Source organism: Protopterus annectens, chromosome 2.part1, assembly GCF_019279795.1.
Source record: "Protopterus annectens isolate FY-2018-M chromosome 2.part1, PAN1.0, whole genome shotgun sequence".
In the NCBI taxonomy this organism is placed as follows: Eukaryota; Metazoa; Chordata; order Ceratodontiformes; family Protopteridae; genus Protopterus; species Protopterus annectens.
In genome coordinates, this window is record NC_056729.1 from 906,561,778 (window position 1) to 906,574,645 (window position 12,868).

At 39.6% G+C, this 12,868-nt stretch overlaps 1 protein-coding gene across 11 annotated transcripts in view; it reads left to right on the forward strand.

Annotated features, from left to right (window-relative positions):
• The window catches only part of TENM3 (teneurin transmembrane protein 3), a 3,803,041-nt gene that overhangs the window by 2,657,735 nt on the left and 1,132,438 nt on the right, over nucleotides 1–12,868 (forward strand). The window lies entirely within an intron of this gene.

Below are 12,868 nucleotides of genomic sequence, written 5' to 3' on the forward strand. Positions count from 1 at the left end.
ACAAGTCGGTCAACGGGTTAGAGGTTTTAAATAAATACTCATGGCCTCATTCAAAAAAGTTTGTTGATTTGACATGATAAAACAATATTCATATAAAGAAATAATGTTTATGATTAAGAAGCTAACAGCTATCCAATGTAAGTAAATTGTCATTGCAATGATTATTCAGTGGGGAGTTTTTAAAACTGTTGTTTTTTTTTTTTTTTTTTTTTTTGTTAGTTCGCTGACATAGTATGCTTTTTGTTTGTCCTGCTCCGGTAATCTGTATGTTACTGCACTGATTGTTCCCTTGAGGACATCAATTGATTTGTGGTGGTTATAGCAATTGTTAGGTGTTACGAACAACACAGCTAGCCGGGAATCATTTTTTTTCTATTCAGTATTCAGCATGGGTGATTTTTTTTCTTTTTTCTTTTTTGCTAGGTGACTGCTTCTTTCCCAGAGCACTTCCTGCTGTGACTCCTTTTATGACCTGTCACTGAAAAAAAAAGGTCTTGCTTGAGCTGAACTAATCAAGCAAATCACAACCGAAAGGCATGCTAGGAGTAATTCCCCTAAGTAAGCAAGTGAGCACAAGACACATTTAGTCAGAACGCTTGCCGTAATTTCAAAGTAAAATGTAGAAAAAATGACATTTATTTTTGCTTCCATAATAAGCTGTCTCTGATTGCTGAGTAAACCCAGTAGTTGTTAAAATCCTAACGTTGTTGGTATTCTGATTTGTCCCTTTTTATTTGCTGCTTGGGTTCTGGTTTTATAATGTGAATTAGAATATTCCTCAGGAAGTCTTCAAATATCAGAATCGTGTAAAATAAAGAATAAAAAAAAAAATAGCACGTTAAAAAGTCAGATGTGTTTGCATTTCCTTTTTTTTTTTTCTTGCCTTGTCGATCACAGACAAGTTTGTTGCATGTCATTTTTCAGCAAAAGTTGTACCAGAGTTCTCATGTCTATATAATTTCTTGACATAATTACCTAGCTGCTGAGTCTCACAAAAACATGACAGAGCAAGAAAAACATTTAGTTTCATGTGAGAAAAGCCATAACTTGTTATGCAAACCATGGCTGCACATAGAAATTAAAAAAAGTCAGTAACTCTTCTTTAGAAATGATCAGCACAAATGAAGTAAAAAAGGAAACGTAAGTTTGTAACCTTGGTATGTAGTGTCAGAATCCAACGTCTAGTGGTTATAATAAAAAAAATCAAGTCTGGCATCAGCTTTGGCCATTTCTGAGCAGGTTAAATAGATCACAGTCTGGGATGAGGAAGGATTTATGTAACAACAGGGGGCATAGTTTGGGAAAAAGAGCCCCGGCACCCATATGAGCCCATATGTTTGTGTTTGATACCTCAGTAGTATTCGACCGGTCAGGGTTCCAAGTGTATCTCCTAATCCAGTTTCACATGTTTCAAAGACACAATTCAACTGAAAAGTAATTGCCGCATACCGACTGCTGAATTATTAGGCTAACTGATTCAGAAAGTCACTAAACAAAGGCATGTTGGATGGACTTTCATTTCTAGGAGCTGTTTATTTATTTTTTGTTTTTATTTTCCAGATGCAGTGGTACAATAACAATGGGTTAAACACACAGCAGAGCCACAGCTACATTTCCGCAGAGTGTGTGTGTTTGTGTGTGCGATCTTACTGCAAAGTGTTAGTAAATGCTAGGTACCCCAAATAGTAAAAGCACAGACATTAAAAATGCTTCTTTTTTGTGCTCTGTCACAAAAATCTAGTGGATTTTCATGGCCATTCTGTCCATGCAATATTCTTTGTTGAGTACAATTTGAAATTCGTAATATTCTTTGTGCAACGGTTTGATTCTTTGCGGATCCCAGTAGTGTGGGACTGTTTGCTGATACAAGTGTTGCCTACAGCACTGCTTTCTGTGACTGCACCCTCTATAGACATGGCTTGTATTTATTGAAGATTTAGCCTCAGGCCTGAAGCTTGCCCATGAAGTGACAGTTGGCAGTGGGATTCTCTTATGCTTGGGAGACTGAAGAAGTATTTCAATTTTTCAGCCTGTATCCCTCCTCCTCAGTACATGCGGTACATGTAATACTATATCTATAATTTGCCTTGTTTCATTCTCCAGAATAATGTGCACCATTAACACAAAAAAGGGGTTGCTCCATCTTTGGCACATGCATGGAATAATTCTACAGTTATGATGATAAGGAAATACCGAGTCCTGGTGCCACACAAGGGGATACATTGAGATTATAGATGTAAATACAAAATTCAGCAGGTATCTGTGACAATTTGAGATATGTGAGTGCTTTCTCTAGTCATTGTCTTAGCATATATTTACATTCTTGGCAGGATTCACAAGCAAGGCAATATTTAGGAGTTTGCTTTACAGCACGTTTCGTAGCTAAGAAAATGGACATTATGCATTGTCTTTGAAAGTCCGCACACTTCCCAGCCTTAAGCTTGCCCAACGTCTCTTTACAAACAGTACTGAACATTAATTGGTGTAAACTACAGTTCGGGTTTTCATACCAAGCTGAATCTCGTTGATATGCTAGCTGCTTTCTGTTCTCAGTGGAACTTTGTTCGAATCCCTTAAACGTCTCCTGGGTCCAACTCTACTAATAGGTAATGGCACATAGTGATTTGTATAAGTTTTCTTTGAAGTCACTCAGTAAAAAAAAAAAAAAAAAAACAGTTGTTCATAGTGCTAAGAGTCTTTAACAAGGCACAACAGATATAAATAAAATGTTTTCAAATGAATGCAGATATCCTGTTGTGAACCTGATTGAATTAGCCCTTGTGTTAATGCTTTGAATAAGTCTCAGTTTGGGTTGTAAAGTAAATTTCACAGCTCACTTTGGGACCTGAAGGCCTGCTGTGCATTTGCTGACCAGTCACTTCCACCTTTGAAAAGACCTCCATTAAGAAATATATTTTTATTACCTTAGTAATGTTTAGGATTTCCTGTGGGTAGATTTAACTGTTAATAAATTGCAATATTGTTGTATGCTCAAGTTTTTCATGTGTCTTTCAAATACATTTTTTTTTAATTTCGTGCTTTGGATACTCCATGCAACAAATCTCATCAGGCTCCGTAGTGCTATTTGCATAGAGAGTTTTAATTAAGTGATAACTGTCACCACAGGTTGACTGAGTAAGGCTGCGGTATCCAGCGGAGAGATAAATGCCTACACCGGGTCTTGCAGGTGGATAGTTTGCAGGGGGTCTATGCAGCTAAATGGATTTACAATTAAAATAATACAAAATAAAAATAGTTGTAAAACAGGTTTAGCATTCAGCCCGATCTACCTGTTTCACAATGGAGGCAGCATAAAAGCACTAGTCTGCAAATATATTTCAAGCTGTCAGTTTAGAAGATAAATGATGTACCTAAATGAAGAATTCTGCTTTTTCCAACAGGGAAAGGGATTTCAGAATAAAGGTTATCAGCCAGCCTAAGGGGAACCTTATCCAAGCTTTCTTGTACAGATTTTCATAGCTGCAGAGTGAACCACTTGCAGTATACAGTCTTGGAGTTATTGCAAATACATAGTTATAGCTATATCTTAATATCTCCTGTACCTGCTGTTTGATTTGCTTAATAACTAGTTAATAAGTCAGTAACTGGTGAGTGATTACTTTTTGCCAGAGCAAGATTCACCCCAGTTTTGGATGATCAAGCAGAGCTCCAAAGATTTTGTGAAAATAATAAGCAATATTGCTGTTGCCACTGTCTTTTGTACAAGACCTAGAAAATGTTGAGCTTTGTTGACCTAACTTTTTTTATTGTACTTTACTATTTCATGCTTCGAACATTGTGTGCATGAGATACGTCTGTTCGAAAATGTCTGTGGTATTGTGTTATACATAGCATCGTAGCACTCTCTCAAATGCCACGGTTTCTTGTGTTCGAACATCTTAATGAATTTGCAAGACTGTATCTCTGTTCATTCCCTCCCTATTCACTGTACCACAATGTTTATGTCAGTGTGTGCTATGCATCCTGATAACATTTAATTTATTTATCCTTTGTTTACTGGGTTACTTCCACTAGGCCTGTGGCCTGTTTACAGGGGAGACTCAAGGTGGTATTAATGTGTTGACAAAACATGTAGTACATTTACTTGTGTAACTCAAAACTAGCAGAGCATTACTTTTCTTTATAGAGACTGCGGTAGGCTGGTTTATTCTGCCATTTACACTGCTTTGTATCTGTGTGGGTTGCACAACCTTTTGTGTGTATGTATATGTGTGTGTATGCGTGTTTAAGAGAGATCTTTGTTAAAGGCAAACAGATAGCTTAGGTCTGAAAGGACAATAATGACTATACTTTTGCTATCTGCAGGGATTGGGGTAGGGTAACAGTGTCACATTTATACTTTACATCTTGGCAACACCTAATATGTACAAACTGAACATAATTGCTGAAATGAGGAATTTTCAGGAATATTGAATTTCATTCTATAACACTTGCTCGACATCCTGTTTGGGGGGTGTGGGGGGCTGCATCCTTCATATTGTTTTTACATACTTGTATTAAATTAGTTGTACTTACTTTTTCTAGTTCTGTCTGTGTAAATTATTTCAGCACAGTACAAGCTGTGCTCCTCCTTACATATGACCTGCAAGGGGCACTGTTCTTTTGCAGTAATGGTGTTTCACAGACCATGTACTATGTGCATATGTAGCTTTCACCTATTATAACAAGTACAAGCTAGCTCACTTGATGGAGATGAATAATTACACTTTTCAGAATAATTACACTTTTCAGAAGAGCTGCAGGGAACACTTTACTCACACGCTTCTACACTTAGGTTCATAGGTTCATACTAGGCTATCTGCCCTAGGGCATTTATAAGCCTAGCCAGAATGTGTTTGGCTTTCGCCACCCATTTTAAATGTATTTTGCTATGCCCTTTTTCGAGGTTAGTATACTGTGCCTCTGTCTAACAGTGACACAGAAGTGATACCCGGGGTAAACCTACGATCTCCTATCCACTCATCAAGATTCCTCTTGAAGAGAGTCAATGAGGGACTCTGCCTAACCTGGACTAGGATTTTATTCCAGAGTGAAGGGAGCCTCTGGGTTATGAATCTGTTCCTCCAGCATGTCCTATTTATTTCAGTGCTGAGGTTCAAGTCTCTCGAGCGCGTAGCTCGATGGGATTTGGATTTTCTGAGGTGCAGCATGTCCATTAATTCCGGGTTGGACATGGCTTTATACATCAGGCACAGATCGCCTCTGAACAGGCGGTATGCCACTGAGTAGAGCTGGAGTTTCTTTAACCGGGCAGCATATGTAGACACATTGTACATCCTGCCATTATGTATTTTGCCCACATACTGCAGGATGCCTTCACCGCTGCAACCTACCACTGACTTAGGCATCGTATCTCATGCACTTATCAAGGCATTCCATTAACAGGAAATGATGGAACTGTTACTTATGTGACGCATTGTGGTCCGGTGAAACATTTCTTCTTAGTTGACTTCAAACATAATATAGCAAAATGTGGTCCACTTCTATGAATTATGAAGACTGGAAACTGTGTTGCATTACATACTACTAAAATCTAATGGCTTTTAAAAAAAATTATGGGAGAAGCAGCAAAATAATTTACAAAATGATGAAAAGCAATTTAAGATTTCCCTAGGAAGCAGGATATGAAGTACAAAACTTTTTAAGAGTTCAAAGTAATGAAAATAGCATTATGGGAAATACCGTATCACGTACTGACTATGCACAACACCCACATTGTCTGTGCACCCACAAACAAGCAGGTCACATGCACACTATTCCACCTCAGCCTTATATATTATACCCCCTCATTTCCTCATAACATCCTCACTATGTAGGCATAAAGTGAAAACAAGCTGAATGGAGTTTGATGTGAGTGTGATAAGTGTGAGAGATTTTTTTTTTAAATGTAGTGACAATTCAGTAGTCTGTTTTTGTTATGGTAAAGTTATGGGATGTCTTTCAAGTAAAGATGTTCTATTGTGAGCAGAGCTGTTGAGTGCTAGTGTCCATGTAAGAATGGCTAGCCCAGTGCTACTGCGAGATGGAACCATCCATCTGTCCAGAACTCCTTTTTCCCATTTTTGCACATGGGATCAGCATGTCACTTCAAAAGTGACAATCATTTAGAGCCAAGGTTTACACCTCTGCTTGTCTAGCCCTACCACTGTTGTCCTTTCACACCACACACTCACACGAATCCTCACATCTTTGGCCAATTTACAGTGTCTAATCCATCTTCTTCATGTCTTTGGAATGTGGGAGGAAACTGGAGCACCCAGAGGAAGGACATGCAGACCCCACAAAGGAGGCCCCCTGCTGAGAATTGATTGGGGAATCTCTTCCTGTGAGGCACTATCCATTGCACCATTGTGCCACCCCCAGCAGGATGCAACCCTCCAATGATAATGACAACCCAGTTCAGTGACTGATCTAGAACCTCAGTTCACCACCCATCTGGTATAGAGAAATGGTATCACACAATGATAATGTTTATCTAAGTTCAGTGACTAGTGTAGGACATCAAGTGGTCAGCCCACTGGTATTGAGGGATAGGATCAAACAATGATAATGACAACCCAGGTTCATTGTCTGATCTAGATCCTCAGATGGCTATTCACCTGTACAGAAGGACGGTATGACACAATGGTAATGACAACCCAGCATCAGTGATTGGTCTATGATATCAGCTGGCAAGATTATGTAGTTGGTGGAGCATAAACATCCACTAAGCAGTTCTCTGTTTGTCCCTGGCATACAAAGGGGGGGGGGAGTGTGACACATTACAAACTGCCTGCCAGAAGGTGGCGTTCAGGAGTTTCGAAAATGAATGATGGATAGATATCTTGCCTTCATGCACAAGGTGCACATACAGAGGATGCTAAGATTTTTGTATGTGTGGCTGGGAGGTCATGCAACTAATAAAAAGATTGAACCTCTTTGAATGACAAAGGGGGACTGCACACTAACCACACTGGTGGCCTCCTAGGTACGGTACTTGTTACTTTGTGGGTAGTCCCATCCTTCTTGATGCTTTCTTGGCAAGTAATAGAGGATTCACCACTCAAACAGGATCTTCTAGTACCCTGACATAAATGAGTGGGGAGCCTAATAGAAGCTGTGGAGTGTTAGTCTGCTATAAGCAAATGGTACCATAGCAATGGTTTTGAGGTCAAAATAAATAAATAAATAAAATAATATAAAAGGATCCCTCATGTCAAAGCCTTCTTAGTAATTCACTTATATAGATGTTAACACCTAAAGTTTACATCACCTTTTCTGGTCCCTTTTCAGTTTTGCTTAGAATGTTTTATTTTTTTTAATAAATGTTTTATATACTGAAAACAACAACATACATGTCATGTGCAACCACATGCATGGTGCACTGTTTTCCACTAGCGGTTGAGATGGTGGTTGTTGAGGTTTAATCTTTATACAGCAGGCTCAACCAAGCACCTTGGTTGCAACATTCATGTATGCTCACATTTTACGTATTATGTTATGAGATTTTCTCTTTCATTAGAATATATTAGCCAAGTTTCAGCCATAATAGAGTTACCAGCTTATTCTGCCTCCACCATAATCATTCAACATAGCATGTTAAAATTACATTAATATTGTTTCCAGCCTGAGTAACTTTTTTAGCCTTTTTTTTTTTTTTTTTTTTTTGGCAGAAGACTGAAGCATAGTTTTGTTGGTTTTGAGATCATAATTGGATCACATAATGTAATGAAAAAAAACCTGAAAATGCCATCTTTATGGACAGAACTTTATCACCTTAGATGGCCAACTATGATGTTTTAATTTAACTTTATCCTTTTGATCCTGTTTCTTTGCTTGGTATTATTCGGGTGCTGTATAAGCTATGCAGTAGGTGTTTTAAGTATTGCTTTTACTGATCAATTATTTTTGCATATTCCCTGCTTTCCAATCCTTTTTTTTTTCTGATAACTCCATGGCTTCTATGCTAATGCTATGAAACTGTGACTGCTATGGTATACTGAGGGACCATAATAAAGCAGTGCCATTAGTTTTTAGTATTACTCAGTGAAGATGAATTCTGGGGAAAGGCACAATTCCATTAAAAGTTTAGCTCAGATGATGATGTTCCCTGCAGTTTTGCTGAGATTGGCATCTCGTCATATTTCCTTGAGCCCCAGGAGAACAATAATAGTTATCCGTTCAGTGACAGGGTGCAGTCACACAGTACTACTGCTACTGTCAGTGATGAGAACCGGCTGTCATATTTATATTAGTTAATGCATCAAGTGGTCTATCAAGGGCTACCATTAGTAGGTTTTGTATATTTCTTTTTTTCTGTAGATCATGGATGAGACTGTGTGCTTCATGGTTAATTGAATTGTGTTAAAATCCCAGAAGTACTGAGTTACAGTGTCTGTTTTGTGACTATTTTACAATTGTAGTTTTTAAAATGAGGCTGTGTTCACTGTCACAATGCTTTATTGTGTCACAGTGGTCCTCCCACTTTTGGGAACTAGACAGTAGCCGGTATTCATACTGTTTGCACAAATGTGGTAGGTATATCCGTGATGTTTGTGAGTGGGCATAGCTAGAGGCCATTTATGCTAATGTGCAGTGTCTTAAGCATAATGAGCTGTAAATGAGAAATTGTGTGAAGTGGAATATGCTAATGAAGTCCGCTTGCAATTCATACTCCTAATACCCTGCACTGTATGCACATCCATTGTTAAAAGTGTTGCTGTGTCGCCAATATCTGCCTTGCAATCCACAAATTTGGCTCCAGAGACCCCTTCAGTAGTTTCTCCATGTACACACAAGCTCTTCAATGATACCAAATGAAACATTTCTCCCAATGAGCCCTTAAGTAGTTTTAATATGTACACACAAGCATTCCAATGATACTAGATGAAACATTTACCCCAACAACCCCTTCGGTAGTCTGACCAAATATACACAAGCACTTGAATGACACCAGATGAAACACTTCCTCCAGCAACCCCTTCAGCAGTTTGTCCATGTATGCACAAACGTCCCCATGACCCCTTCAGTAGTTTGTCCACGTATATACAAGCCTTCTAAAAATTCAAAAAACAAACTGGTGAAAAAACCACCCTTGCAGGCCCAGCGCCTTTAAACTCCTGGATTCAGATAGATGTGTGCAAAGTTCTTTATAATCCACAGGTTATGTTGTAAACAAGAACGCCAATAAACGAAAAAAAAAAACAAATTGAAATTTTATTAAGCTTAAAAACAAGCTTTTCGTCGGCGCTCTGCCCCAACTTCCTCAGAAAAACAAACTGCACCACACATTTGTCTCACTATAAATACATCACTACTCCACTCAAATGTGCCCCTTAGCGGCTCCCCTTTAAAAAGCACATAATTACACTTTGAAAATTTTTAACTAAGAAGTGGCCAACATGTTCAACAATTTGGTATCTACTACTCATACCTGCCATCAATGCTGGTAAACCTATGATGCTCCAAATATTGAATTTTAAAGCCACCGTAAATACATATAAATACAAATGATCAAATGTGTCAATAGCCACAAGAAAAATTATGATGTATTTTAAAAAATAAGTATAAAAGTGGAAAGAAAATTCCCACAAGTGTTAATATAAACATTAATATAAACAATAAATAGTGAACACAGAAGTGAAATAAAAAATGGTAAAACCCAAGAATATGTTCCCAGATGGCATTAAGTCACTCCAGGGGGCTTCACCTCACTAGTCTTCTCAATTTGAGAAAGCAACTGATGGAAAGCATACTGTTAAGTCCAGGTAAATGGCAAGCTTCCAACTTAAATTGCCACATCAACTCCTTGCATTCAAGTCTTAAAGAATCGGGTCCCCCCATAAACTCTTGGTTTAGTTGATCGATGACTGTAAACGAAAATTCGTGACCTGGATTATCTAATATATGTTTGGCCAGAGCGTTGTCGACCTTCCCCTTCCTGATGGCATATAAGTGCTCGTATACTCGTTCCTGTAGTTTCCTATCAGTCTTGCCGATGTAGAAACCTGGGCAGACCGAACACTGGGCTAAATATACCACCCGATTACTGGCACAATTGAATCTTCCTTGTATGAGATATTCCTTATCCCTGATGGAGAAAGCTGAACTTGCTTTAATGTATCTGCAGTACATGCACATGTTACATTTGAACATCCCAGATCTGGGGGAGGCACCAGCAACTTTGGACTCCAGGATGTTTTTGATGTTAAGGCCCCTCCTGAAAGTAACCTTAGGGGGTGATAATAGTCCAAATGCTCCTATTGACTCGGTGGTTAATAAGTGCCAAATTTTCTTTATAATGGACACAATGTCCATTGCATCCAAGTTGAATGAAATTACAAAAGAACAATTGAAAGTATCAGACTCACTGGCGAGGCGAGGTAAACATAAAGACTCATCCTCCATGTTCCCCAAAATGGGGCGGAAGTGGCCATTGGCCCTCTTCCCCTGCACTTCCAAACTCAATTCTGTGACAAAATCGGTGGGGTACTCTCTGCTGACGAACACGCCAAAGATGAACTTGCACTCCTCGAGAAATTTCTTGTCTTCTGATGTCATACGGGCTGCTCGAACAAATTGGCCTTTCACGATAGCCCTCTTTTGGTGTAATGGGTGTTCGCTGTCAAAATGTAGATAAGAATTCGAGAAAGTCGGCTTCCGATGTATGCTGGCCACGAAGCGATTTAAGCTCCTATCTTTCTGTAGTTCCACGTCCAAGTAAGTAATCTTGTCAATGGCAAACTCAGATGTGAATTTCAAAATTCTGTGGAGCCGTTAAAAAATGACACCAAGTTATTAACATCATCTAGCGTACCAAGTATATGCAAGCACTACAGTCCTGGGACCTCTCCTGTTTGGTATCTACTTCTCTGAAGTACAGGCTAACACAGAAGGCCTCTGGCTAACGAAGTTCGCAGATGACTGCAAACTAGAAGCCATAGTCAAGTCCCGAAATGATGTGGACATCCTGCAGAAGGGCCTTGCTGAGACAGATGCCTGGTGTCAGAGCCATGGCCTCAAGCTCAGTGCCAAAAAGTGCAGTGTCATCCCCTTTGGTAAAAACTCTGTACCCATGAACTACCACATAGGCAGCAATCTACTTAACACCGAATGCGTGATAAGAGACCTTGGGACCCAGGTGGACAGTAGTCTCTCCTTTGATAGTCACATCACCACAGTAGTCAGGATGTCCTTCTACATGGCACACCTTATCATAAAAGGGTTCTCATCCAGGAAAAAAGAGGTCATTGTTCCCCTCTACTCGACACTCATTAGACCCATTATAGAGTACAATGCCCCTTTTGGAATGTACCTCACAAGACATCTGCAGCAGCTGGAAAGGCCACAGAAGTACTTCACAAAGAGGATTACTGGCCTCAAATAAATGCCCTACACTGACCGCCTCAAAAAACTCCAGCTTTACACCGTAGCATATCGCCTACTCCGAGGTGGTCACTGCCTAACATATAAATCTATGTCAAACCCAGAGCTGTTGGACATGCTACACCTAAAGAAGTCCCAATCCCTCTGAGCTACATGCTCTAGGGACCTAAACCTTGTCACCACAATAAACAGAACATGCTGGAGGGATAGATTCCTGTCCCAGAGACTTCCCATACTCTGGAACAGGCTACCCATCTATGTCAAGCAAAGTTCTTCATTAGCACTCTTCAAGAAAAATCTTTATGAGTGGATGGGAAATAGGAAATACACCCCGGGGATCACTTCTGTGTCCCTGCTCGACAGTGGCACAGGAAAATAACTTTCTTGGGTGGCGTAAGCCAGGGAACCTTGTTGGCTAGGCTTACATAGGCCCTTGGGCCGATAGCCTAGTACCTACCTATTTACCTATGAATAAAATAAAGATATCTTTAAGTGAAGTCAATAACTGTACCTCTTTTTAAAAAGTATGGTAGTAAATACTTATATTTCCCTTTCAGTCAGCTAATTAATTTGCCTCCTAACTCTCACATTCCACAGGTAAATTGGTGCTTACTGATACAAGTTCAGGGCCCTTTATGAGTTTTGTATGCATATGAGGCCTTTTTATATCTGTCTCTAAGAACTGTAGTAATTCAAAAGTGTGTAATACCCCTTATATTCTTAATAGCTCTTACCCTAATGCTTATGCTTTAAGCATGTTACTGTTTTGCATTAGGAAGGTGTGTCTACTAAAATGCTTCTGTATTTCTGTAGCCAGCTTGAATTACTGTATTTCCATAGGGATACAGTGCTGCTCTTCACTGATGACCACTACAAACTTATGAAGGGCAGGGTTATAATGTCCAGTGTTTTTTGACATTGGCTTGTCACTGAGTTTCCCACTAAGTTATGGCAATATTGCTTAAGCTGAAAAGTTACAGTTGTATGCATGAATGAAACAAGTCAACAAACTGAATTTTTTGAGCACCATATTGCCTCCACTGTATGGAAAGCTTTTTACATAGCCCACATCATTAGTAAGGGTATGCCAACCAGGGACAAAGTGGTCATAACATCCCTGTATTCTTCCCTTATAAGACCCATTATTGAGTGCAATGCCCCTTTCGGCATGTACCTCACAGCAGCTGGAGTGACCACAGAGGTCCCTCATCAGGAGAATCCAGGGCTTCAAAAATCTACTCTGCACAGATAGGCTAAAGGCCCTGTCCCTTTACTCAGTCTCCTACAGACTCCTCAGAGGTGACCTCTGTCTGGCATACAAAGCAATCTCAGACCCCGCCTTGATGGGACTGCTGCATATCAGCAAGTCAAGCTCCACTCGAGTAACCCGCACGAGCGAACTTAACCTGGTCTGTGACATCAGTAGGACTTGATGGTGGGACAGATTTGTGTCCCAGAGACTCCCCCTTCTGTGGAATAGACT